Source organism: Magallana gigas, chromosome 1 (genome assembly GCF_963853765.1).
Source record: "Magallana gigas chromosome 1, xbMagGiga1.1, whole genome shotgun sequence".
Lineage (NCBI taxonomy): Eukaryota > Metazoa > Mollusca > Bivalvia > Ostreida > Ostreidae > Magallana > Magallana gigas.
In genome coordinates, this window is record NC_088853.1 from 39966648 (window position 1) to 39992707 (window position 26060).

General features: G+C 34.4%; 2 long non-coding RNA genes across 2 annotated transcripts; both read left to right on the forward strand.

The window, feature by feature from the left end:
* Positions 1-17967: 17967 nt before the first annotated feature.
* LOC136273782 (uncharacterized) lies at positions 17968-20907 on the forward strand. Its single transcript, XR_010712012.1, has 3 exons — positions 17968-18036; positions 20491-20647; positions 20845-20907. It is a non-coding gene; the product is annotated as an uncharacterized lncRNA (long non-coding RNA).
* Positions 20908-21393: 486 nt separating this feature from the next.
* Positions 21394-25709, forward strand: LOC136273783 (uncharacterized). Its single transcript, XR_010712013.1, has 4 exons — positions 21394-21449; positions 22279-22349; positions 24301-24376; positions 25230-25709. It is a non-coding gene; the product is annotated as an uncharacterized lncRNA (long non-coding RNA).
* The last annotated feature ends 351 nt before the right edge of the window (positions 25710-26060 follow it).

Consider the following 26060-nt stretch of genomic DNA (forward strand, 5'->3'; position numbering starts at 1 on the left):
TTCTAACATAGAACCTTATGGGATTTTGATCAATTTTGCAATTTTTTTTTTTACTTTTTTTTAAACTTCTGCCCAAGAGATTTCTTTTTCTGTATTAAATATTAAAGTTTTGCTAAAAGGTATCATATGGTAAAATAAAATCAAAGGCCTGAAGGGCCATAATGGCTTACGGGTTTGATATGACTATATTTACATGGATCGAGTATGACTCCCTCTATTTCTTACGGAAACTTTAGTTTATTTATAGCTCTAAAGAAAGTAACTAGCTACATGTAATTCATAGATCTATAGAAACTAACAGGACCGATATCAACATGCCCCATTTGTTGATTGGTTGAACCTTAGTGACCGAAACAGACAGGATTGAAATCTGGACGCCTCTTTTATCAATTGGTTGAAACCACCATTGCTTTTAGGAAAATCATAGACTGCACAAAATAATAATGATGATGTCAGACTCAAACTCCAATATGAGACAATTTGTTTCTTTCTTTTATCCAACGACTTAAGTACATTAACTGTAAATACATTCAACTATATAGGACACAAAGACACTTAAAACCAACATGCTCTCAAATATCAGTATACCTTGTATTCCTACGCACTATGAACTTGCGCGAGAGTTGGTGCACGGTGCGACGAAACAGCGCCACAGCCAGCGCAAAATCACTGCGCGTAAAAATAAATATAACCAAATGATAAAATATACTGCATGTTATGTACTATAATTAATGAATTTTCATGAAATCTACACCAACAAGTATTATTCCATTTTATTTGTATTTCATAAATGTATATTTATTCATATTTTTCTGGGTTTTTTCTACTTTTTTAAGAGGCTGACCTTCACAAGCTTTTATAAGAAATATAGATTCACAAGGCAGTTCTAACACCTTCTGTTTTATTTTAAAGGGGGGGGGGGCAAGAAACAGGCAGAACTATGCAATTACAGCAAACTTGTTTTGACACCAAATTTAATTAAAATTGATTACTGCACTATAACTTTGCAGTCAGTCTCTCTTCACATGACATGTGTACACAGTCATTTTCAGAGGCATACTATACGATGTCTCTATGTTATAGTAAAATATTTGTATTTGTGACATCGCTTCCGTATATGACTTGCAATCAAGCTTAACTGTAAATTGTTTTCTTATTTGAGTACATTTGGTCTAAAGTTTCCAATATTTTAACGACAAATAAACAGTTCAATCATAGCACAACCAAGGTAACTCCATCGAGGGAACATTGTGCTATTTTTAGATCTTGGAAAATCCCCAACATTCGATAATGGCGGAGGTGTCGAAGAAGGCACATTATATCAAAACAAGTATTAATTGCCCCTCTATTTATGCATATATTACCGATTTATAATCCCAGTTTCAATATATCTCAATCATAAGTTCAGTTCTTTAACCGTTAAACACTTTCCCCCTTGCTGAGATCGATGTTAGCGACGCTCTCTGCGGGTGCAAACGTTTTTATGAAGATTGAACGAAATAACGACAACTTTACATTTACTTATCACTGTTAGGATCTGAAATAATTGAGAAAAGATTTTTTGCTGATAATACATGTAAGTATGCATAGCGGAAAGCATGGCGGGGGCCTATACCTCTATGCAAAAACGGCCTAGGGAAAACACTGCAGTTAATATTCATTCGCGTTGGATTTTATTTAAATAAAGTCAATTCATATTGGTTACAATAACATAAACGATAATAACATATGGAAAATGTAATCTTGCTTAAAGATATTTATTATGAACAACAAACAGTTAACTTTGCAACATTCGAATAGAACTATTTTTTGTCGCGCATGTTCAGATAACTGAACTCTTTGCACAGGATGAATGACCATCTTTAAGTCCTCCTTAAAGATAGCTTAAAGGTGTTTAAAGGTAGCTTAAAGACGATCTTTAGGCCACCTTTAAGCTATATGTGTTGCTTAAAGGTGGCTTAAAGAAAGCGTAAAGATGGCTTAAAGGCAGCTTAAAGACTATCTTTAAGCCACCTTTAAGCCACCTTTAAGGACAACTTATAGGTCCTTAATGTCCAAACTTCTTTAAGCCACCTTTAAGCCACCTTTAAGCTACCTTTAAGCCACCTTTAAGCCATTAAAAAAATTTTAATTCAATAGTGTGCTTGATTTCCAACAAGATGTATTAACTTTATGAAAGAAAAGGTATTAAAACGGTTTTTGTTCTAGAGAAAAAAAAAACCGGCCACGGCGAGAATTGAACCCGGGACCCTTAGTTTACTAGCATCACCACACTTCCTCTGCGCCACGGCAACTTACATATGTATCAGCGTTTTTTTTATCCTATATATCAGTGGATATTGAATCATTGTATTGAATGTGTTTACTTGAAAAGATTTTGACAAACCATTCAGTTTGTAACAATCAATTATATCTAATTTATAAATTACATGCATGCATGTATTTAGAATGAAATACGGAACTTGGTCTTCAGTGAACAAAAATATATTTTACCTAAATGGAAACCGTTAGGTTCACTATAGTAGGCTTTCTTAGTTAATAAATTTAAACCGAGTAGATATACGTTCATCTAATTTATAGCTATAAAATGTAAGAAAGAAAATGAAATAATTCCTTCTATTAAATGCATTGATACTATTAGGGTATTTGTTCAATTTCCCGCAATTTCCCGGTTTTCATGATCGCGGCGCCGTTCCAATATGTTTAAATATTTACATGTAATTGTATGTACATGATTTTTAAACTATCAATTCTATAACAAACAAAATTTCCAATTACCGGTGACGTATTTACTGCATGTGGCAATTGCAAATGACTTGTACATACAATTGTATGATGTGCCAGGCCCGGTATATTTGACATATTTACCCTTATAAATATATTTAAATAATCAACCCCTATTTATGATCACCGGTACATTAATTAATTAGCCTCAAGATTTTACTCTTACATACATGAATCGTTAATTTGTAGACGTAACATCTTTGAAACCCAGAGCTAGGAAATAATACTTTGAAAATGAATTACAAATGTAAATTAACTTTTATTCACTAGACTTATCGTATACTCGTACATACTAAGATTCAACGCCTTTAGAAACCCTGACGTGCACCTGGGCACACAACACACCTGTTGTGTATATCTTGTATATTCTGTGTTAGTTCCAGGGGTTTTCTTAAGTTGGACAAACAATAAACTTTAATTAGATATACACAAACATGCACCTGGGCACACGACACAACTGTTGTGTATATCTTGTATATTCTGTGTTAGTTCCAGGGGTTTTCTTAAGTTGGACAAACAATAGACTCTAATTAGATATACACAAACGAACAAAACTATGTCTAGACAAACAAAGCAGTAATATCCTGCCCGATATAACAAAGGCAGTTGAGAGTCTTTTCATCTTTAACATGTATCTAGCAGATCTAGAGTTAGAAATAATGAAAATTGAAAAAAAAAATACAAACCTTAAACCGATTATCAAATTAAATCATGCATTTTTGGTTAATTATCTTTATTTTGTTTAATAACCGGATGAACTGAGAGAGGGAGAGAGAGAGAGAGAGAGAGAGAGAGAGAGAGAGAGAGAGAGAGAGAGAGAGAGAGATTTTTTTCACCGATTAATTTATAATAGGAAACAAACATACTTTAATTAGTTTTATGCACATATAAAGATACAGAGACTGCGCTCATCCCTACAATAATTTTGAAACCCCCCAAAAATTATAAAGAATTTTATAACGGCAATCTGTGTCCATCGGAGCGGTGCTGATGATAGCGATCTGTGTTTAATGGAGCGACGATTAAAGTTGCCTAGAACACCCCCCCCCCTTCCTTGGAAATCATATTATTACTCGGATGACCCCCTCATATCGCTATAAAAGAGCTTTAGCATTTAATATGTTTTTATTGTTCAGCTTGATCAATATTGACTTAAAGGCCACTTAAAGACAGTGTAAAGGCAGTGTAAAGAGAGCGTAAATGCCACTTCAAGATGCTTAAAGGTGGCTTAAAGGTAGCTTAAAGGTGACTTAAAGAAGTTTGGACATTAAGGACCTATAAGCACTTGCTTAAAGGTGACTTAAAGGCGGCTTAAAGGTTGTATAGCCTTTAAGCTCCTTTAAGTCACCTTTAAGCCACCTTTAAGGACTTGCTTAAAGATGGTTTTTCGCCCTGTGTTGCCGTAAAGATTATCCGGCAACTAGATGGCCGTAAGCCATAAAAAACCTTTTACCTCCAGGTTTGTTCCAGGGGTCTTATCAAAGTTGTTTTTTTTGTATGCCCAATTTCCCAGTTTGTCAGATAATGGCTATTTTTCATTTGACAAAGGTGGGAATGGTGATCTTTATAGTATTATTAAAACATTAAGATATATTTAAGTAATAAATAAATATGTAATATCACCTATTAAGTGTCATTAATAAAAAATACATGGTCTTTGTTTTGAAATATATGAATTAAGCTATATTTAGGCGAGTTAAGAAAGCATGACAAAGAGCTAGGCTTGCTGAACCCTCTTCACATTTTCGATGATTGGAGACCAAATAAAGCTTATGCTTCGAAACATTTAAATATGATATCAATTTACGCATCAAACGAGCCATTTTCAACAAATTTCGCTGAATATCCGCAACTGAAACTATCACGCTATGGCGTCAACAAAGCAAAAAGATGACGTCATAATACAAATGAAACGCTGCGCGAAAGTGCGCGTACTCGTTCTGTACTCGGCCTCGTTAACTAATGATTCAAACTTGTTTGATATCCCTTCATTACCCATTGAATTCCTCAAATATTAGATTGTAGAATTTTGTGTTTTTACATATAAGGTAGAAAACATAGAAATAACTAGACACGATCTCGTTGCGAGCAACGAGGAGGTCTTCCGTTCGAATTTTAGAATGAAACATGACATCATCGACTTTGATTTTCGACAACAAAACATGTTATGGAAAAAGGAGTGAAGTACTAATGCTTTATTGTATCGCTTTTTATAAGTTCTCTTGCTTTTTTAAATACTTGCATTTCTTTCAATTAAGATAGAAAAGATCAAAGTTGTTTACCTCTGGTCCCTAAAAACCCTAATTGGGTAACGCAAGAAAATCATTATATTGTTAGGATATATAAACGTATTATACCTAATCTAGCTTTAATAACCTTTCACAAAATGGCTCTCATTAAATGGCTATAGATAAAAGGTTTTAGAGCTCTTTGATCCCCTAATTTAAGGGGCAAGTCCCTTTTTCTTGGATTTAAATGAAAGGACATTTAATTCTGAACACATTTTGTCAACAAATGTTTAGAAATTCGTTACCGTTCTGGAGATATATGAGAAAGAAGGTTTTAGGGGCCGATCCCTTATCTCCTTATAGGGGCCGTTTAACGAAATTTTGAAGGTCGTATGTTGTTAAGAACATCATTTTGAACAACTTTTCTTCTGTACTGCATTTCAAAATATTTTTTCTTTCTGAGATATCGGTGATCAAAATTTTGGACTTTTGGCCCCTAAAAACCCCTTATTACAAAATACATGATAAAATCATTACTTGAAAACAAATTTTGTTCAACAAGTGTTTAGAAATTCGTTACCGTTTTGGAGATATATGAGAAAGAAGGTTTTAGGGGCCGGTCCCTTATCTCCTTTAAGGGGCCGTGTAACGAAATTTTGACGGTTGCATTTTGTTGAAACATCATTTTGAACAATTTTTCTTCTGTACGTACAGTCATTTCATGCATATCTTTTACAATTTAATACTATGCTATGGCATGCGATTTTAATGATATGCTATGAGATTTGTATGCTATGCTATGAGATTTGTATGCTATACTATGAGAAATTGAAATGAAGGGCTTAATGATATGGTATGCTATGCTATGCTATGGTATGTTATGAGATTTGAAAAAAAAACGCCTCCATACACAGAAGAGTTCCACACATTTCGAAGTAAAATAATAAGAAGCCAAAGTTTACCACAAATTTATCATGTAAACATTTATTTTTTCAAATAAAAAAAATTTAAAACCGAGTTAAAATAATGTTGTATGCTATGGTATGGTATGGTATGATATGACGAATGCAATTCTATGAGATTTCAATGCTATGCTATGAGATTTCAATGCTATGCTATGGTGTATGTTGTAAAATATATGCTTGAACTGACTGTAACACATGATAAAATCATTACATTGCTTGAATACATAACTATAAAATAAACTCATTTGCTTCTAAAACATTTCACAAATTATCTCTCAGTAAAGGACTACATATTAAACATTTTAGAACCATATGGTCACCTAATTTAAGGGGCCAGTCCCTTTTTCTTGTATAAAATAAAAGGTCATTTAATTCTACGCAAATTTTGTTCAACAAGTGTTTAAAAATCCGTCACCGTTTTGGAGATATATGAGAAAGAAGGTTTTAGGGGCCGATCCCTTAACTCCTTTTAGGGGCCGTTTAACGAAATTTTGACGGTTGCATTTTGTTGAGAACATCATTTTGAACAACTTTTCTTATGTACTGCATTACAAAATAGTTTTCCTTTCTGAGATATGGGTGATCGAAAGTTTGGACTTTTGGCCCCTTAAAACTCTTAATTACGTAACACGTGATAAAATCATTACATTGCTTTAATACATAACTATAAGATTAACACATTTGTTTCTATAACATTTCACAAAATATCCCTCAATAAAGGGTTATAGATAAAAGACCTTAGAGCCCTTTGGTCCCCTAATTTTAGGGGCCAGTCCTTTTTTCTTGATATTGAATGAATGAATATTTAATTCTGAACACATTTTGTTCAACAAGTGTTTAGAAATTCGTAACCGTTCTGGAGATATATGAGAAAGAAGGTTTTAGGGGCCGATCCCATAACTCCTTATAGGGGCCGTTTAACGAATTTTTAAAGGTTGCATTTTGTTGAGAACATCATTTTGAACAACTTTTCTTCTGTACTGCATTACAAAATATTTTTTCTTTCTGAGATATGGGTGATCAAAATTTTGGAGTTTTAGCCCCTAAAAACCTTTAATTACGTAACACATGATAAAATCATTACATTGCTTGAATACATAACATTGAGATAAACACATTTGCTTCTATAACATTTCACATAATATCTCTCAGTAAAGAGCTACAGATTAAAGACTTTGGAGCCCTTTGGTCCCCTAATTTGAGGGGCCAGCCCCTTTTTCTTGATATCAAATAAAAGGTCATTTAATTCTACACAAAATTTGTTAAACAAGTGTTTAGAAATTCGTTACCGTTCTGGAGATATATGAGAAAGAAGGTTTTAGGGGCCGGTCCCTTATCTCCTTTTAGGGGCCGTTTAACGAAATTTTGACGGTTGCATTTTGTTGAGAACATCATTTTGAACAACTTTTCTTCTGAACTGCATTACAAAATATTTTTCCTTTCTGAGATATGGGTGATCGAAAGTTTTGACTTTTGGCCCCTACAAACCCTTAATTACGTAACACATAATAAAATCATTACATTGCTTGACTACATAACATTGAGATAAACATATTTGCTTCTATAATCTATTACAAAATATCCCTCGGTAAAGAGTTACGGGTAAACTATTTTAGAGCCCTCTAGGTCCCTAATTTGAGGGGCCAGCCCCTTTTTCTTGATATCAGCTGAAAGATCTTTTTTTACATTACATGTTTCAACAAAATATTTTCCAGAAAAGAGATAAAGAGAGAAAAGCACAAAAAATAACGACGCTTTTTTAATGTCAATTTTCGAGCCATAGCGAGCTTTGGCGCCAATAGTGCTAAACATACAAATCAACAATCATGCAAAACTTCAATCTTTCCTTTACCAACCGTAGAAATTTGAGCTCAAAATCTCTTATAATTTAGGAGAACGGCCGCAGACAAAATACCCATATAAAAAATAGAAAAAACTCAATATCTCCAAAACGGATGTGACGTCATCAATGCAAAAAATTTGCTATCAAGTTCAGACCACTATCTATCACATCTGGAAATTTGATGGAGATCGGTTGAGCCGTTTCTGAGAAATCGCGTGCACAAAAAATGGGAAGAAAAAAAAAGAATAAAAATAATAGGGAAAAAGATCGCAGTTTGGATCTACGAGCTTCCAACGATATTCGCAGCTTTCTACCATTGTCAGAATTGAATGTCCATCCCCTGATGATCTCCTTTTTTATAAAGAATATGACGTCACTGGTAATTTCCAGAAAAAAATCACAAATACCCCTTTTTGGAAAATCCCTATGACGTCATGGGTTTTTCCAGTGTACTTGGAAAATTTTTTTTTATCCACCCTCTGATTTGGATTTTGGAAGACTGGGACTAGGCATGATATAACCCACAATTGAGCTGCGAATGACCATCCAAAAATCGCGATTATTATCGTGAATAGACAACATGACAATAGAAGCAATAATTAAAGTAATAGAAACGAGTAATTGAGCAAAAAAAATAATTTCTGCTCTAGGTAATCGTTCCCCACATAGATTCCAATGTTCTATTTTGCGGGAGGAATGATGAGATCCGAGCAGGGAATCCATGAATCGAAGGTAGAAGGGTAACCTTTCCAGGAAACTTTCACCTCCTGAATGATCTTTTTCCCCACACGTCTTTTTTTATATCCCAAAATTTCTTCCACTTCATAGACGTCATCTCTTTTAATCACTTTTTGTAATTCAGACTCGTAAAAAGTTCCTTCTAATTCTTCTCCGTTATAATCCTCGACCTTATATCGGTAAGGTGAAGAGCCTTTTACTAAGTGGGATATGGTAAATAATTCCCTTGTCCAGTTTGGTAAATAGCCTTTTTCAAAAGTACGTTTTGCTTTACTAATCCTCACTCTATCCCCTTCCTTAAATTTAGGACTGATGAGATTCGTCTTTTTTTGATAAAGAGTCTTCCACACTTCTAAAACATTAGAAGGATTCACTTCTGCAGGGGTTCGTTTGATACTGCGATGATAGCTGTGATTGTAGGCGTAGACTAAATCGGGTAAAATGTCAACATAACGTCTGGTTTTATTTTTAGTGAAATATCTCCACATTCTTGCTTTTAAAGTACGTTGAAATCGTTCCACAATACCAGCTTTGGTTTCTGCATTTCGAGTAGTAAAGAAATGAATGTGCTTGAAGGCCCCTAAAAATTCTTTATTTGTAAATTCCTTTCCCTGGTCGGACTGAATCCGAACGGGTTGCTGACCATCCTGTTTGATAATCTCTTTCAGACCTCTAATCATTTCCTTCCCTGTTTTCTGTTTTAAGGGCACCACCCAGGCATATTTAGAAAGAACATCGATAGCACACAATAAAAAGGTATTTCCATCATTCTCTTTTTTCAATGGGGACACATCTGCCAAATCTAATTGCCATTGCTCGTCTATATCGGTCACTCTGGTTCCTTCTCGTTTAAATTTCCTTTGAATGGGTTTATGCAGAGTATAAGTGTCTTGTTCCTTCAGCCAATTTCTAATTTGAGATAGTGAAACGGAATGTCCCTTTGCACGTAATTGACGATATAAAGACTGGACCCCTCCATATCCAGTTTTAGGATTGTAATAAATTTCTGCTTAAATCTCTGGTAACACCTTTTTCTTCATCTCTTTAATATAGACCAATCTAGAATAGCGTTTTTAGCCCTTTTGGTTGTCTTTGGAGTTAAAGCAAAAGAAGAACCTTGAGGTGTGCTAAAACTTGAGGCATCCTGAAACCCGGTATCGTCGTCATCATCATCATATTCAGTCAACATCGGTCTGGGAGTACTGATTTTTCCTGGCTTTTCCATAGCTTTTATAATGTTTGGATTCTGCACATAATCTTTGGGAACATTGGTTTCTTTTAAGGCTTGGGCAAATTCGTTTGTTCCAGCAGGTGTGGGGAAGCCTTTACGAGATTTAGTTTTTAAAGTATTAGAGACTAGATCCACAATGTTAGACTGAGGAATGGGTTTTCCACGGTAACTGATTTCTCCATCCTTATTCCATTTTATGACTTTAGATTTCTTAAGATGATCTTTGCATTCGGTTACTCACACTTTTTACGACATTTTCTTCTACTTCAGAGGTTTCACTTGCATCTGGTACTGTTTCTGATTCGGCAGTTTGTTCAATAGAGGAAGGAGGCGCAGAAATTGTTTTACCTTCATTACGAGCTTGCTCCAGAAATTTTCTGTAGCGGAATAATTGATGAGCATAAAGAGCAGCTTTTTCCTCTGGACTTAAATCTTCTCGAGTCTGAATTTTATCTAAGTCATATCCTAATCCCAGGGTCGATTGAAATTCAGGAGACTTAGGTATTTTACCTTTCAATTCTATTAACATTGTCTCGGGAACTAACACCATTTTACGACTCATTTTCCTAAGAGCTGATTCAATACTATTTTAAGAAGAGATCCTCCCTTCTGTTTCACTAATGCAGCTCTTCTTTTCTTAGTAGACTGAGGCTTCACTAGCTTTCTCAAGATGAGTTTCTTAGGAGCTAGTTGTTGCTTCTGAGAGGGGGATAGAGGAATGTTTCCTTTTAATAGATTGTACACAATTTCACAAATGGTGTGAATACAATTGTAACTGCAGTGTTTCAATACTTGATTTTTCAATACGGGAGTAGTTTCAGGAGAGAGTAACAGCTTTAATACGGGCATGTGGGGCTTCAGTCTACATTCACAAGAATTATTCTTTTTCTCTCCTTTTTCTCCTTTTTCTCCCCCTTCTCACCTTTCATCTCCTTTCTATTCTTTACATCAGAAGCCATCCTCAAAAACTGATAAAAAATCCATCGATGATTGTCTTTTATAGGACCATCACAAAAAAACCTCACTCTATCACTTATTTTGGACCCACGGTACAGCTACCTGGTGATATCTTCGTGTATGTTTTTCGAATTCACTTTTAAGTCTAAAAGCCATGTGACAGTCGGGGCAATAATAGTTTAACTTAGGTTTCTTGAAACCTAAAGTAAAGTTGGAAATGTCAGGTACAGGAACTATTTTTCTTTTAGGGAGCCTTTTGGATTGACTTTCAATCCAAGCTGGGTTATGAGCCGTAGCCATGTGACGGTCGTAATTCTCTTTTAGTCTAAATCTCCTTGATTTTTCTGATTTCGATTTTGACGATACAAGTCTACTTGCTCCTGAACCCAATCAGGCAAATCTTTTCTAAGGGGAGGGGTCTTCACGAAATCTTTCTTGCTTAACTTCTTTGTGATGGCTTTCTTGGATTTTTTCTTTCTAGGCTTTGCGATTTTTTCTTTCTTCATATTCCATTTCAATGAATTACGAATGATGACCCCTCCTAAAAAACCAGCTCCACCTCTTTTCAATACGGCCTTCAATCTGTTATCTTCGTTGACTTTTTTGTCAGCAATCACTTTCAAATCCTCCCGGTGTTTTTCAATAAACCGTTGAGTCTGCTTGTCGACAGGAATGGATCCTTTCAGTAAATTGTTAGCCCCGATCAGAAACCATTTCATTAAGGTTTTACGACTTAATTCAATGATTTCCTGCCTTTTCTCTGGATTTTTCTCTCCATATAAAAGTTTCAACAGTCTCAACATTTTTTTTTTGTCCTGCCATGATGATTTTAATTCAAATGAAGGTAACTCTTAGTGTATTCATTATTTATATTCTCGAGGCATATAGACACTCAGGGTATCAAACATTTGACTCCTTAACCTCAGTTCATCTGGAGTTTGTGGACTGAGATCTACAAGCAGATAACCACGAGGAATACTAGTAGCATCTGAATAAGCAGACAATAAATGAGGCATCCCTAATTGCCGACTCAACACCACTATTTGAGATTTATCTCTAGGATTTTTAAACAAAACTAAATAATGAGCATTTAAACTAATAGTGCGATGTTGATTAGCTCTATCAAAAACATTCTGAGTGATGTAAATCACACTTGTATTCCGATGGTGAGCTTTGCGAGTAAACCAATCTACAATAGACTCAATTGCTTTCCCTCCCATCATATCGTCAAATACTAACAGGTGACGGCTGGTACTATCGGCAACTAATTTTTCATCGTCTTCAGGAATATTCTGAATAAACTTAACCCGATCTTGCAAAGATTCGTAGGCAGGTTGCCATTCACGGTAACACCATACTATTTTTTCAGGGGGAGGACTTATCCATTGGGTATTTTCTATTAACTTTTTAACAAATTCTGTTTTCCCCGATTTAGAAGGGCCAGCTACCACCATGGTAAATTCATCTTTCAATTGAAAAGGGGACAGTGACTCGTAGGAATACATGACGAATTATGACATGAAAATAAAAAATGATTCATTTTTATGTAAATGCTGGTGTTAGTCATTTTTATTTTTTCTATTGCATGTAATTGAAAGCATCTTTTTCGTAAAATATGGGTGGCCCTTAAAAGGGCCGTTTTTTTCTTTTGCCGCTTGCTCCCTCCTATCGCTCCCCTCGATGACGGCACATTGGGCAGGGGTTGATGTGTCTGTAAATTCCAACCACACACTTGCAACAGACACACTGGTTATTGCATCTGATGCATTTGATTTGCAAGTGTGTGTTTTCCTCAAAACACACATTACACTGCCCCCTCTTGTCCTCCGCTTTCACGGCCCAGGAAGGTACGATGGTGTAGTGCTCCCTGGGGTTGTCTGGCCTTCTGGTGTGACTGTACTGGAAGGGTTGATGGTTCTGGATGGGGTGATGGCTCTGGTGGTTTCTGGTCACCACTCTTCTTACACTCCTCTCCAGTCTGTCCAGCAGCCGAAGGGTCTGATTGGCCGCTAGGGTGGGATTCAGGAACTGTCTGCTGCTGCTGCCGCCACTGCTGGCACCTCCATTTCGGATAATGGTGGTATGATTCTCGGGCACGGGAACTGTGGAGGGATCACCCTTGTCCAACGCACCTCCGTATCATCGGCGTTCCTTTCGGCCCTAAAAGTCCGTTGATTCTTGCCGTTGATCAGAGTTATCAGCATGGGCGAAGAAGGGGGGGGCACCTGGGGCGATGAAGGTCTGATGGGTGCGGGAGGCGCTGGGCGATCGGGTGCGGGCCTCAGAGGTGGAGGTCTCTCTGGAGGGGGTGGAGCGGTCCGGTCCGGAGCGGATATGGTGGGCGCCGGAGGGGCGGGGCGGACAGGAGCGGGTCTGCCACTAAGTGCTCTCCGGATGTTGCTAAGTGGCGGTGATGGTGGCGGTGTATCCGGGATCACGATGGGAGTGGGCGACTCTCTGCGGCTGGATGGCGGGGAGGGATCGGGGCTGTCGGGGGCATCTGGCAGTGACGGTCTGGAAGGGCGGGATGGTGACACCCACCTGGCTCGGCTGCGGGGCGACTCCTCTCCCTCATCATTTTCTCCACCGTCCCTGGTCCTCTTCTGGCTGCGGTTGACCCTCTGTCCAGTTAAACCCTCAGGAGTAGACACAGTCCCATCTGTATGGTAGACCTGGCCTAGGCTAGTATTGGGTCTCACCGTCACTGGAGATATGACCCCGGGAGCTGGGGGTCTAGCGGGAGCGCTACTAGGCCTGGTCACTCCAATAGGTCGTCTGGGGAAGAGTACGGTGGGTCTCAACCCGAAATTCGTCCCCGCAAAACTCATGGTCTGGGTGGTGGAGGACTGGTGCTGAGGCACCCCCTGGACTTCCATCACTGTCTGGGTAGCGGTGGACTGCTGCTGCGGTGCCCCCTATGTTGGGTCGGGATCCCTCCGCTGGGCTCTAACGAACCTCTGCTGCTCTTCATTCCATTGGTAGATCCAATTCTCTAAGTTGCTGCGTTGATTTTCCATACTTTAAAAAATTTGTCTCCTAGCGATCATACGAGATCTATCCGACAAGTGAAGAGTCAACTGAGAAAGCGCTACTATTTATGCTAATAGAGCGGACGTAAAAGAAAGCACCCTTAATACCCGGATGTCGCCTCGATAGAAATATCATGGCGGAGCGTAAAATGGCTAAATTTGTGCTTTTACCAGTTGATATTTCTTTCTTTATTTAAAAAACGATTAATTATATTTAAAAAACATAAATTGAGATTGATTTGTCCATTTTTATTCTATCATTTACTACTTATTTTATGGCGATGGTACATCAGATTATTTATTTATAAGGAAAACAAAGGTCGAAACGAACCCGATTCTGAGTTTCACACCACTGTCAAAAATTATTTCTAATCATTCAAAAAGGAATATTTTTACAAATAAGATATTTTTAAAAAGTAGAGATTGTATTCTATCGAATGAAACTATTCCCGCACATCTACAGCTCATATTTACCAAAATACAAAAGTTTTAAAATCAGGTCACAAAACAATAAGACATAAAAATTGATAATTTCACATTTGTTAACATTTTTTATTTCAAATAAACAAAAAAAAAACCATTATTTCAAATTTAAACGTCGTTTCAATACAGGTTCAATAATTAAACCAGTCTGTTGAATTCGTCTTTCAAATCGATGACGATCAAGGCTCAGGGTCACCCATTCACTTACGCGGTCTTCATAAGGTATTTCATACACAGTCAAATTCATGTCAAACTTCACACGCTTGTGCCCTGATAATTCAGTGCTTTTAGTTTCATATAGGCATATTCCATGGCTGTGATCTTTATGTGGTCGATCTGCTTTATCACCTGCATGCATTGTCTTCCTTGACGGGTGAAAATTTTTCTTAAAAAGCTCCAGTTTTGATAATCTCCGTACGATATCCCTGTCAACTTCTCCAACAGGTGAAGTTTGCATCCCTCGGAAATCCAGTAAAGGTTGACTATTCTTCCTGCTGTGGGCCTTTCGGCTAAAAACACCATCAGCCCTTGAAACAACTCCATACTGTCGATTGCCTCCCGTCCTAGAGCGGTCACCTGCAAGATTTGTCTCTCTTTCTCTTCGTCTATTCCACTGTTCCATGCCGTGACTAGTAAATATGCATCAAATGAGTAAGTCAAAATATCGCCCATTTTTTATTTCAAAAAATGATTTTTAAATCACCATGAACAGGTATTATATATACCCTAATATTACATCATGCCTTTTTGGAAAACCCAATGACGTCATTGGAAAAACCCAGCTTAATCCAGAGTGGAAAAACCCATAACGTCATTGGAATTTCCAATAAGTCACGATAAAAAGAACATAAAAAGAAAGAATTTCTACTCAACACTATCACAATGAATAATTTCCTAGAGAGTCAAGACCCAATGTCTAAGGGAGCAGGATATTACAATCCACTATTGACAGAAGCTCAAGATGCAACGGCCTTAGAAATGGCATCATACAACAATCAGCCCATGAGTAAAGAAGACTTTAGCATATTGTCAACCAGTCAGGATGGAATCATAAATACCCTGAACGTCTTAAGCGATGAAATAAGCAAACATACCAGCATCATCATAAACAAAATCAACGAAGTCAGGGATGAACTGGTCCCTAAAAAAGAGCAAGGAAACGAAAAGAAAAAAGAATACAGCTGCTTTACCTGCGGAGAAAAAGGACATTTCTCTCCAAACTGCCCCAATAAAGATCAGTACAGGGACAATTCCATTCAAGAAAAAAAAATAAAAAAATTCTTACCTGTTACACCTGTGGAAAACCAGGACATTTCTTTCCCAACTGCCCTGAAAACGACCAAAAAGAAGAGAAAAAAAAAGAATCTGCCAAAACCACAGGCTGTTTTATTTGTAAACAAGAAGACCACTGGATGAAAGACTGTCCAGATAGAGAGGAATATTACAAAAATAAATACAAAGGTAAAGAGGAATATTACAAAAACAAAGATACAGGTAAAAAACATCGACAAGAAGCCGCAGCATTGTTAGACGAGTACATGGAGGACGAATCCGATAAGGAAAACATTCCCCCTACAAGCAACCTAGCAAGAAGAATAAGAAAGAAAAAAAAGCCAAAAAGGAAGAAAAAAGGAAAAAAAAATGAAGAGGACATGCATGTTGATGAAGACGATGAAACATATTCTTGTTGTTAAATAAAAACTATCCTTAGAGACCTCATTGTTTGTTCGATTTTCACTGTTTGTTGTTTGCTTGTTGTTGTTGTTTATCCTCAATAAAACTATTTTTAACCTTTATGACGTCATTTTTCTATTTGACCTTTGACCCCCCTATATAGACGGATGTAAAGTGCACTCATTTGACCCCCCCTATCTAGACGCCTTATACTACTTAGAAATCCACACAAAAAATAATTTTGGAGATTAAGAAATAGCAGACTATATCTTTACTATGCATCAATTCATTCTGAAAGTTCATCAAACCCCTGACACTGATTAAGAAAAAAAAGAAACGCATTGACATTGCATACCTAACTTCATAAGTATATACAGGACACTGATCACGTGAATATAATGGCTTTGCTGCTTCGATGTGCTAACCCTGTTACGATTATAAAGTTCTCATTGTAAAAATCTCTCAACTTTCTTTTCTACATTGTACTAAATTAGGTTTTGTCCTAAAACATTAAAAAAAAAATGATATTATAATTTACGAAAAAAAGATTATAGACTTTCAGAACTGTTTCAAAGAGAATGCAGAAATCTGAGAATATTTAATTTGCTCGTAAATTCTAAAAAGAAGGTGCACTGCTAATCATACTATCCCCATTAAATGGTAATTAGGAGGTCGTATAATTTATGTATAAAATATTAATTTATGTTAAAGTGAACAAGCTCGATTTAAAAAAAGCCCGCTATCGAAATATTTTTTGATGTCACATTTTGAAGAGTTTAAAACGGTAAATTTGAAGTATGTATTTAAATGAGTCTTTTTTTCATCATATATCAAGCAAATATTCCGATTCTAAGTATAATACTATTTCTTTTTTTGATATATTATGAAATATCCCTTTAAAGTCAGTTTATACAGTTTTTAAACAGGAAAAAAATGACGGTGCATTTTCGCTTAATTTTTATAAAACCGTGTCCGCAGCTGTCGCCCACGATTAACTCGCATCATAACTTGAGATCACAAAAAAAAAAACTACGAGAAATGTGCCGTTTTTTAACACTTTCGACTAAATCTTTAAACAAATGCAAAATGTTAAAGTCATAATTATTGCTTAAATCACTTGATTTTTACTACAATGTGATTAAATTTACAGTACCTTATATATCTTAGCATCCAAAGATATGCATGTAATAAATTGCCAAAAAACCCACAAAACAAACAAACAAATAAAAAACTAAGCAATTTAAGTGATTCTACAATATTATATAATACTTTATTCATGATTTTTTAATTAAATTACATTTTCTGGATTGCCTAAAAGGCTAACACAGGCTACTAGTGATTTTGAAACATACAACAAATACACAGCTACATTATAAAATTTTAATATATATGTTGTAAAAATAGCAGGTGATTTGTTGAGAAAGAGAAAGAGAGAGAAAGACAGAGAGAGAGAGAGAGAGAGAGAGAGAGAGAGAGAGACAGACACAGACAGACAGACTTCAAAAGGGAATCAAACATCAAAATGCAGTTTTTAAATATTTGTGTGATCGCATATTGAGCCCGTTTAAAACAATGATTGGTCCGATTGATCCACACATCTTTCTTGCAAACATATGATTCCTTATACGGAGGACAGTCCGCATTTTTTCCGGAAACAAGAAAACACAACGTCCCATAAATTTCAAAGACTAAGTCAAATGGCAAAAAATGAACAAAATGTGTTAATGGCTAAAGCAGATCCCAAAAAAAATCGTGGAACACAAATTTCAAAATATGCTTCCTTTTTGCTCGTTTTTTGGTATCCGGATACTTGATTATTACGAAATTAAATGTAAATGTGCGCGTCCTACACCTCTTCTAATGCGGAACAATCAACATTAAAACTTCCTTGTGAATGCTTTATTTTAGACTCATAAATTGCAATTCTATTTATCAATCCTTTAACTAATTTCAGTTATTTCCTGTATGAAAGTATTAATGGGAAATATTTTTCTAGGCAGTAATAATATATTTTCATATAATTGTTAAACTGTAAAATAACTTCTAGCTGTGTAACCGGTGTTCTAATTTATTGTTGGAGTGTTTGCGATTACAAAGGATTAGCGTGAGTTTACATAATATGATGCCATCTACCTTTGCATTAGTATGAAAACGATGGTTTTTTAAATTTAACATAAAGATAAAGAAATGTAAAGATATTTTCATAATCTTTTTATATGTAAACGCCGATACATGTAGCAACTTAAACGTGTGTTAACTAAGTTAAACACTTGTAACTGACTATTCCAATTCCCGACGGTAATTAAACAAACCTGTTATTGAATGCTAAATCAGATTGAACTAAGGTTTTTTTTCAAAGTACCCAAGAAAAAAACCTGTAACATACAATTGCTTCTTTCACAAAATATCCCCCTTTTTGATCATGTCTTTACCAGTGTCCTACATTTTCACAGTTTAAAATTGTTATATTTTCTAGACTTATATTTTACCTTCATGAAGTCTATAGAAAAATTAGGTTAGATAAAGAATTTAAACCTACGGTCTGCTAATTAACAATGGATAAAATAATTAAAAATGAATATTACAAATTAAGAACATTAGATTAAGTTAATTATCCATGCAAAATAAGTCAACCAGTCCACCCATGAAGTAATTTACCTCCTATTACGTCTTAACCTAATCGATCTAATTATCACCTAAACTATGTGTTTAAACAAGTAAGAAAGTTGACACACACACGTTTTAAACGAAATACATGAAAAACACTGACTATTGTAATCGCATATTAGTGGAATAAAAACTTCAGTACACTGTCGATTCTTTCAGGAAAATACCTTTACATATCATTTTTATGTATAAATGTTTTTATATATTTATATATCTTTTATAAATTCTCTTTTCCTTGGTGTCATCATGTGTGAATGTTTATGTTTGTGCTTGGTTGTAGCAGCGTTAACTGCTCTCCCATGTGGGCAGGACAGTTAAGGCAACAATTTTCTTTCAAACAGCAGTAAAAGGAGGTCGTTTGTTTAAGCTTTATTTTTTCTGCATGATAGATTTGTTTAAACTATTTTTGATTGATTTTGCAAATATATAGGTCACTTTAACTTGACCATGTCTTAATTTGACTGTCCGTGACTTTTCAGTGTCACGTGGGCATTTTTTAGACAAGAAACGTCAATGCTAATTTGAGACAAAAAATACAAGGGCAAGACAAACAAAGTTTGGAGTAAGTAATACGCCTACTTATTCAAAATTATATATACATCATAGAAATCAATGCTCATTCAGTTGTAAAATTCGTTTATTATGAAAATTCCTAGGAAAACTGGCTACTTGTTGCAAAAATAGCGCATTCTTGTACATTTCGATTAAAATTACAAATTAAACCTTCATTTCTCAACAAATGAGCATCAGTTTTCATTAAGTACACGGAAAAAGGAAGAAAATCATGCCACGTTCAATAATATCTATAGCCGCCTTGCCTTTGTCTTTTTGCATTTAATTTGACAGTCAGTCAGGTCTCTAAAATCATTTCAAACGCACAAATGATCCCAAGAGGGGAGATAACTCTATAAGCGGTAACTCTTCTGAAATAGGCGCGGTGTCATTGTATTGTCTAATCCGAATTTATTTTGAGATCATCAGTACATTTTACAAATGATTATTTAAACATAGTGTTTCTGTTTTATCTTTATAAAAAGGGACAGTATGGTTACTATGAATCATCCGCGTTTTCTCTCTTGTAATTATAGACGTAAACAAAAACAGTTGTGCATCATATTTTAGGTTCCTGCGTGAGTGGAGTTAGTAGTTTCTTAATTTTTGAGGGAAGGAAAGAAAAATATATAAGACCTTATTGTGCAAAATTACCTGAGGGATAGGCTGGGTTGGGAGAAGCCCCTCTATAATAGGACAGACATATAACATGATTTAAATTTTTCTCATGATATAAAAAGTAACACCTACCTCACTGTACAATATTGTCAGGGGTATGTTTTGATTATGAGAATATTTCATGTCAAAACTACTGTTTTCGGTGTATTTTCCATATATGGAAATACAGATACGGGGTATGTATTATGACGTCATATTTCATTATCCTTTTCATTTGCATATCAGAGCGACGTGTAGCCTTATCTGCACTGCGTGGTATCAGTCTAATATCTATGGTTAGAATTTCAATGTATAACTGTTAGATAAAGCTGTTCATATACTGACAATTTTACATACATCATTGCATATGATAAAAACTGTCAGTCTTTATTTTTATCAATCAAGATCACAACTGTCTTACATGTAGTATATGTTTTTACTTCATTGTGTATACAATAACGTATTTAAGCATGTTAAAAAACGAAACGTATGCAACATACAAAAAATAATAATTTACTTTCGCATTGTTCATGTTTAAATCGCTGTTTAAAACCAACTAAAACAGATTCTTTTTGTAAAACCATTTTTACTTCAATATGACATGTCTGATGGGTCTTGTGTATCGAGTTTGGCAGTCAGTTTTTGAAAAAAATAGTCTAATTTTTTTTTTACTATTTTGCAGCAAGATAACGAAAACGAAAACAAAGAAACCAAAATGAATAGACTGTATTTCATTCAGGTGACATTTTTATTGTATTCGATTGCCTGTGTTGATGGACAAGCTTTGTATGAAGATAAATGCGTGACCAAAGATGCTAAAGATGTTGAGCAATTTAAAGGTAATTCCCTCTTCATAATACATATATTGTAAGCATACATTACAAATTATTTGCATTTTTTGTTTAGATGAAGGAGATTAAAAGAAATGATGAGTACAAATGTATTTTTTTAATGATTACATGAGTTGCAAAACACACTTGTATATACAAAATAATGTAAAATAAAGACATTTTAATTTAACCTGCACATTAAACAGATAGAGAGGTGGAACTGCAGACACAAATAAACTATTTAAAAAATCAACTAAGTTTATGTAGAGGTAAGTATTATTTTAACAATAATCTTCAGATTTTGGTAAATTTTATAACAAAATGAATAGCTAAGCAGATACATCAAATAGTTTAACAGAATCCAATAAAATGCTTTTTACCCCCCCCCCCCTAAAAAAGGGAAAAAGAAAGAAAACATATATATAAAAAAAAACAATATACCACCACCACCCCCCCCCCCCCCCAAAAAAAAACCACCCAAAACCTCAACATGTATTAAGCTTTCTGTTTAATGTACATTTTTGATCCTCCAATATGCGGTGAGTTTATTCACTAATTTTAAGAAGCAATATATTATGAAAATATCAGGAGTCTTATAAATGTATGCATATGAGAAGAAAAAACAGTGTATTAACTTGCTGTTGTCCGGGCTTTCTTTCTTTAATTTTCTTTGTAGAGGATTAAGTATCGAATTGCTCACAAAGTTTAAAGATTGACTGATAACTTCTTAATATTTTGTATTGTTTGTCCTTTTCAGAAACAAAAGGATTTTCACCATTTCAACTAAGATGTTTAAATGAAAAAGGAATATGTGAGTACGGACAGAAAAACTGGTAAACGACTATATGATATAATTATGGTCTCCCAAAATAATCATTAATTAACTGTAATTCGTTGTTTCCTGTGTACGATTCCTTTAGTCCAAGTGGCAAAAAAAAATTAAATATAAGATCATAAGCTTTTCCGGCTATTTTTGCATTTTAGCATAAAGCAATGCGTTTTATGAAGATTTTCTTTCAAGAAACACTGAGCTAAAAATTGTTATTGTTTAAAGCGTCGCTCTAGATTTCGATTTAAGAAAGTCGATAAGAAAAATGTCATTTTTGACATATTTTGAAACTACAAAAAGCGTCTTTTTGATGTTATATTCTGTCAAATAGTGCAAATGATTAAAATAAATAGGTTAAAAACATATATTAGATAAACTTTTTTAGCTATTCTTAAAAAAATTGCAAATTATGGAGGCCGTACTATATCCATATCATATATATGTATAGTCATTTATCAGTTTGTCTGTCCGTTCGTCCATGCACCTATCTGTATGTCTTGGTGTTTGAGTAAGACAATGGTGATATAAGGCATGCAACTGTTTTGTTAAAATCAAGAAATCTTGTAGTAACTAAATTTTTTTTGGACACTAATTACTATTAAATATCTTATACTAAGGAAGAAAAACGTATCAATGTAAACTGGTTTCTAGATAATAAATCCGTTTGAAATAAATAATTATTTTAGAAACCTGTTTAGCTAAACTATTCATTGACGAAAGAACATGCTGGTGAATTCCTGTTACAAGAAATTTGACATAGATCAAATTTTTGATTTTGCAGTTAACAATTGATGTTTTAATGTAATTTTAGATAAGGAACACTGTGTTACAAAGAATCAGTATTGTTTTATGAGATTGTCTTTAACATGGGATGACGGCAAGGTATTACATTTACATGTACATATAATACTGTTGTATCAATAGTTACCTTTTTTCAATAAGCTAGAAATTTACAAAGTTTGATTGAGTTGACTTTAGCAACTATTGTAAAGTGCGTCTATACAATGTACAATTGCTATCTGTAAGAATAACATGCCATTCCAATTTTTGAAAACAATAATGCATTAAGACAAGCTATAGCTATCTCATTTTCAATATAAACCCATATTCCAATTATAGTCCGTGAAAGTTGCAAAATGATTAACAAAAAAAATGCATTTTTTCTGGCAAATACATGAAGATGCGACATTCTTTTCAGCTTAGCCTGTTAACGGCACATACTTTTTTTTATAGATTTAAAGGTTTATTCGTCAGGTTTTTTTTTTATACAAACAACTTATCCATACTATGTACAAACGAATATACGTAATTCGCCAAAGTTTGACTCAGTATATCTAAATATGCAAATAAAAAGTTGTGTCGACTCACTTTATGAAGACATCTCAAATTACGGGCGCTGAATTTCATTTATTTGTTGATCGTTAATATTAAATTCGTTTGGTATACCTGCATTATGTCTTAACACGCACTTAAGGTCAAGATCTAGTAAATGAAAGGTGCCTACAGGTTTATCAAATTCAACATATAAATTCTTTCAATGATGCCTTATAACACTATCATTATTTCATAGGGTGTAACGGGGCTTAATTGTTTGTAAACACAATGAAAAATAATGTTTTAAATAATCGAATTCTATGAAATATGAAGGATAAAAGTAAGAAATCTCGGAGTGTTGTCCATATTTACAGTCTCTCCAGAAACGGTATTAAACAAGCTCTTGACCTCCTTTTTAAACTGATGTCAAATATAGGTTCGGGATTACTTTATCCGTGTTTTATATATACTGTCAAAATATTGATTTTTTCTACATAGGTCCTTTAAAGCCGTTTTAAAACAGGAATAGATTCATCAAATCAAATGTGACGTCATAATGGTTGTGTCACCAAAAAGACAGTCTGGAATCATTGACTATATCTTGACCTTGATATATTTTGTAGTGTACTAATACTTTTACATTAGTAAAGGTTGCGATGATATGATAATGACTTTGTATCATACCCATGACTAGGTATTTCGACATTTTTTATACGTGCCTTATTCAGTTCTGTAAAAACAAAATTTTAAATCATCAATACTCATTTGAAATACGGTTCTTTGGATCCCAAATGTGTGTCAATTAATATGACTAGAACATAAATGAAAACAGGCGGAAATTGCCACGAAAATTTTTTGAGCGAAATGCATGTAAGATACCAGTTGTGTACATATCTTCAATATTGATTGAAGATACATGTATATGTTCACTTTCTGCCATGCCGTTCATAACATTCTACTATTCTGAAAATATGTACCACTTAATACCCTTAATGATGACAATCAAAAAACAAATTACATCATAAATGAAACAGTTTTTTGTATTACATTGTAGCTATATTGCATTTTCAATTACGCCTTTTTCAATGCCCAGGCGACTTATCATAATCCGTATTAGTAATAATTAAAGCACCTGTGTCGTTAAGTTTACTGTTTAAATTGCTACTCTATGACTTGGAATGGTGTGTATCGTCAAAGTAACCCTTTTAGAGTTGAGTATTACATTGACTCGACAGACTATCGTGTGAAATAGATAAACGAGTTGTGTGATATGTCTAAGAGTATCCTGTTTGCGAAACTCCGTTGTTTGTACATGCACAATTTTCCTATATCAAATTTTAATATAAAACAGGTGTGTAATATTGCATTAATAATCTGGATACGTATAACACTTAGTATAACGCTTCTTTTTTAATTAGCACATAAATTCCAAAACGTGAAAAGAAAAAGCTACTTTGATAATGTTATTCAGCAGTGAACGCAGTATGTTCGTATTATGATATTATTCATTCTTCTTTAGACGAAGTGTCAGTCAATTGGGGGATACCTTCTTCAGATTGAAACACAAGTCGAACAGACCTGGTTAAACGAGACAGGTGTGTTTAAATGTTATATGTGATATTATGTATGTATTGGTGATGCATGTTTTGAGAACAAACCTTTCTCACATATTGTTTATGGAATAAAGGTTGAGTATCAATTCGGTAAAAATTAATGAATTTCACCTTCGAATACGCGATAATAAATACATGTTTATGATACTGTTTCAAAGTTGCATCCGGAAAACCAAAAAAAAAAACAACCCCAAATAGAATAAATAAATAAATATATACTCTAATACATGTAGAATGTATTGAATTAGTGTTTGCAAAAAGTATGCATCTTAAAATTAGTGATTTTTTTATATTTATTTAGCAAAGGATGTTTAGTAATGCCTTGAAATTCATAATGTGTATTTAATTGCTGAGACCTTTTTTTCTCCATCACATCTTACCGTATAACATCCATTAAGCTAAATTAAACTCGGTGTTTATAATCTATGTAAACGTATTTAAACAATATATACACCAGTGTTTTGAACTAAACAGCATCGCCGATGATTTGCTATAAATTCCTATGCTTATTACTGATATTGTATGAGGTTTTATTTTCTATAAAGAAAAGGAAAAAAAAAAACCAGAAAGCTTTGATTTTTTTGTCCAAATATATTTAATTGAATAAAAAAAATTAATTTTATTATTTGTACATAAAAACAAAATATAATATGTTGAGTGACGATACTTGTTCCAAGTCATAATTCTTATTGAAAAGTGAATATAAATGAGATGTGTTTGTCCAGTAAAAGTTTACAAGTACATATGTTTTGTTATATAGTTATTATTTTACTTTGTGTGTCCGTGTAGGGGGGGGGGTTAAAAAAATTCTTATTTGATCTATATCACTCGGTAGGTGCGTGGTGGATCGGAGCTGTTTTAGACCCGGTAAAAAATGTATGGGTTTGGGATCATTCGGGCACTGCATTCAATTTTACAAACTGGCACCCAACACAACCAAATGGTGGAGGACATGAACAATGTGCTATGATGTGGGACGCTGACCTGTGGCAGGATTATCCTTGCACTGACATGTTTAACATCATCTGTGAAAGGAAATAAGAACGTTTCAATAATGCGAACAAGTAGCCAATTACTAATATTGTTATATTCTGCAGTATATACTCTTATTATTGATGATCTATTTTTTACTGTGATAAATTGCTATGTGCAACTCTCTCTCAATTTCAGGATGCAGCTATTGACATCAAAATGCGTATTCATGTATATTCTACAAAATATAATGTGCTCTGATATGGGACGCTGAACTGTGGCAGGATTATTCTTGCACTTACATGTTTAACATTATTTGTGAAAGGAAATAAGAACAAAAATTATAATGGATAAAAGATCAATACACCAAATCGTTTAAATGAACTATGTTTCTACCTGTTCTTAATAATGTATGAAATACTTTTAGTGAAATGCATTGAATTATCAGTAAGCAATAATGCTGAAATCATACTGTTGTTGTTTAATAAATTGAAAATTCTAAGCTTACAAAAATGTACTGTTTGTTTAGTTTTTGTATCATTATTAAATATGCTATTGTTTTCAATGTCATAGTTATAAAAAACCTACAAAAATACCACCTTAATATCACTCACAGCCCCTTTTGCCTGGTGAACTATTACTAAGTACTGTCATATAGTTTATGGTGAGTAAATTTGTATACAATTTTTCAATA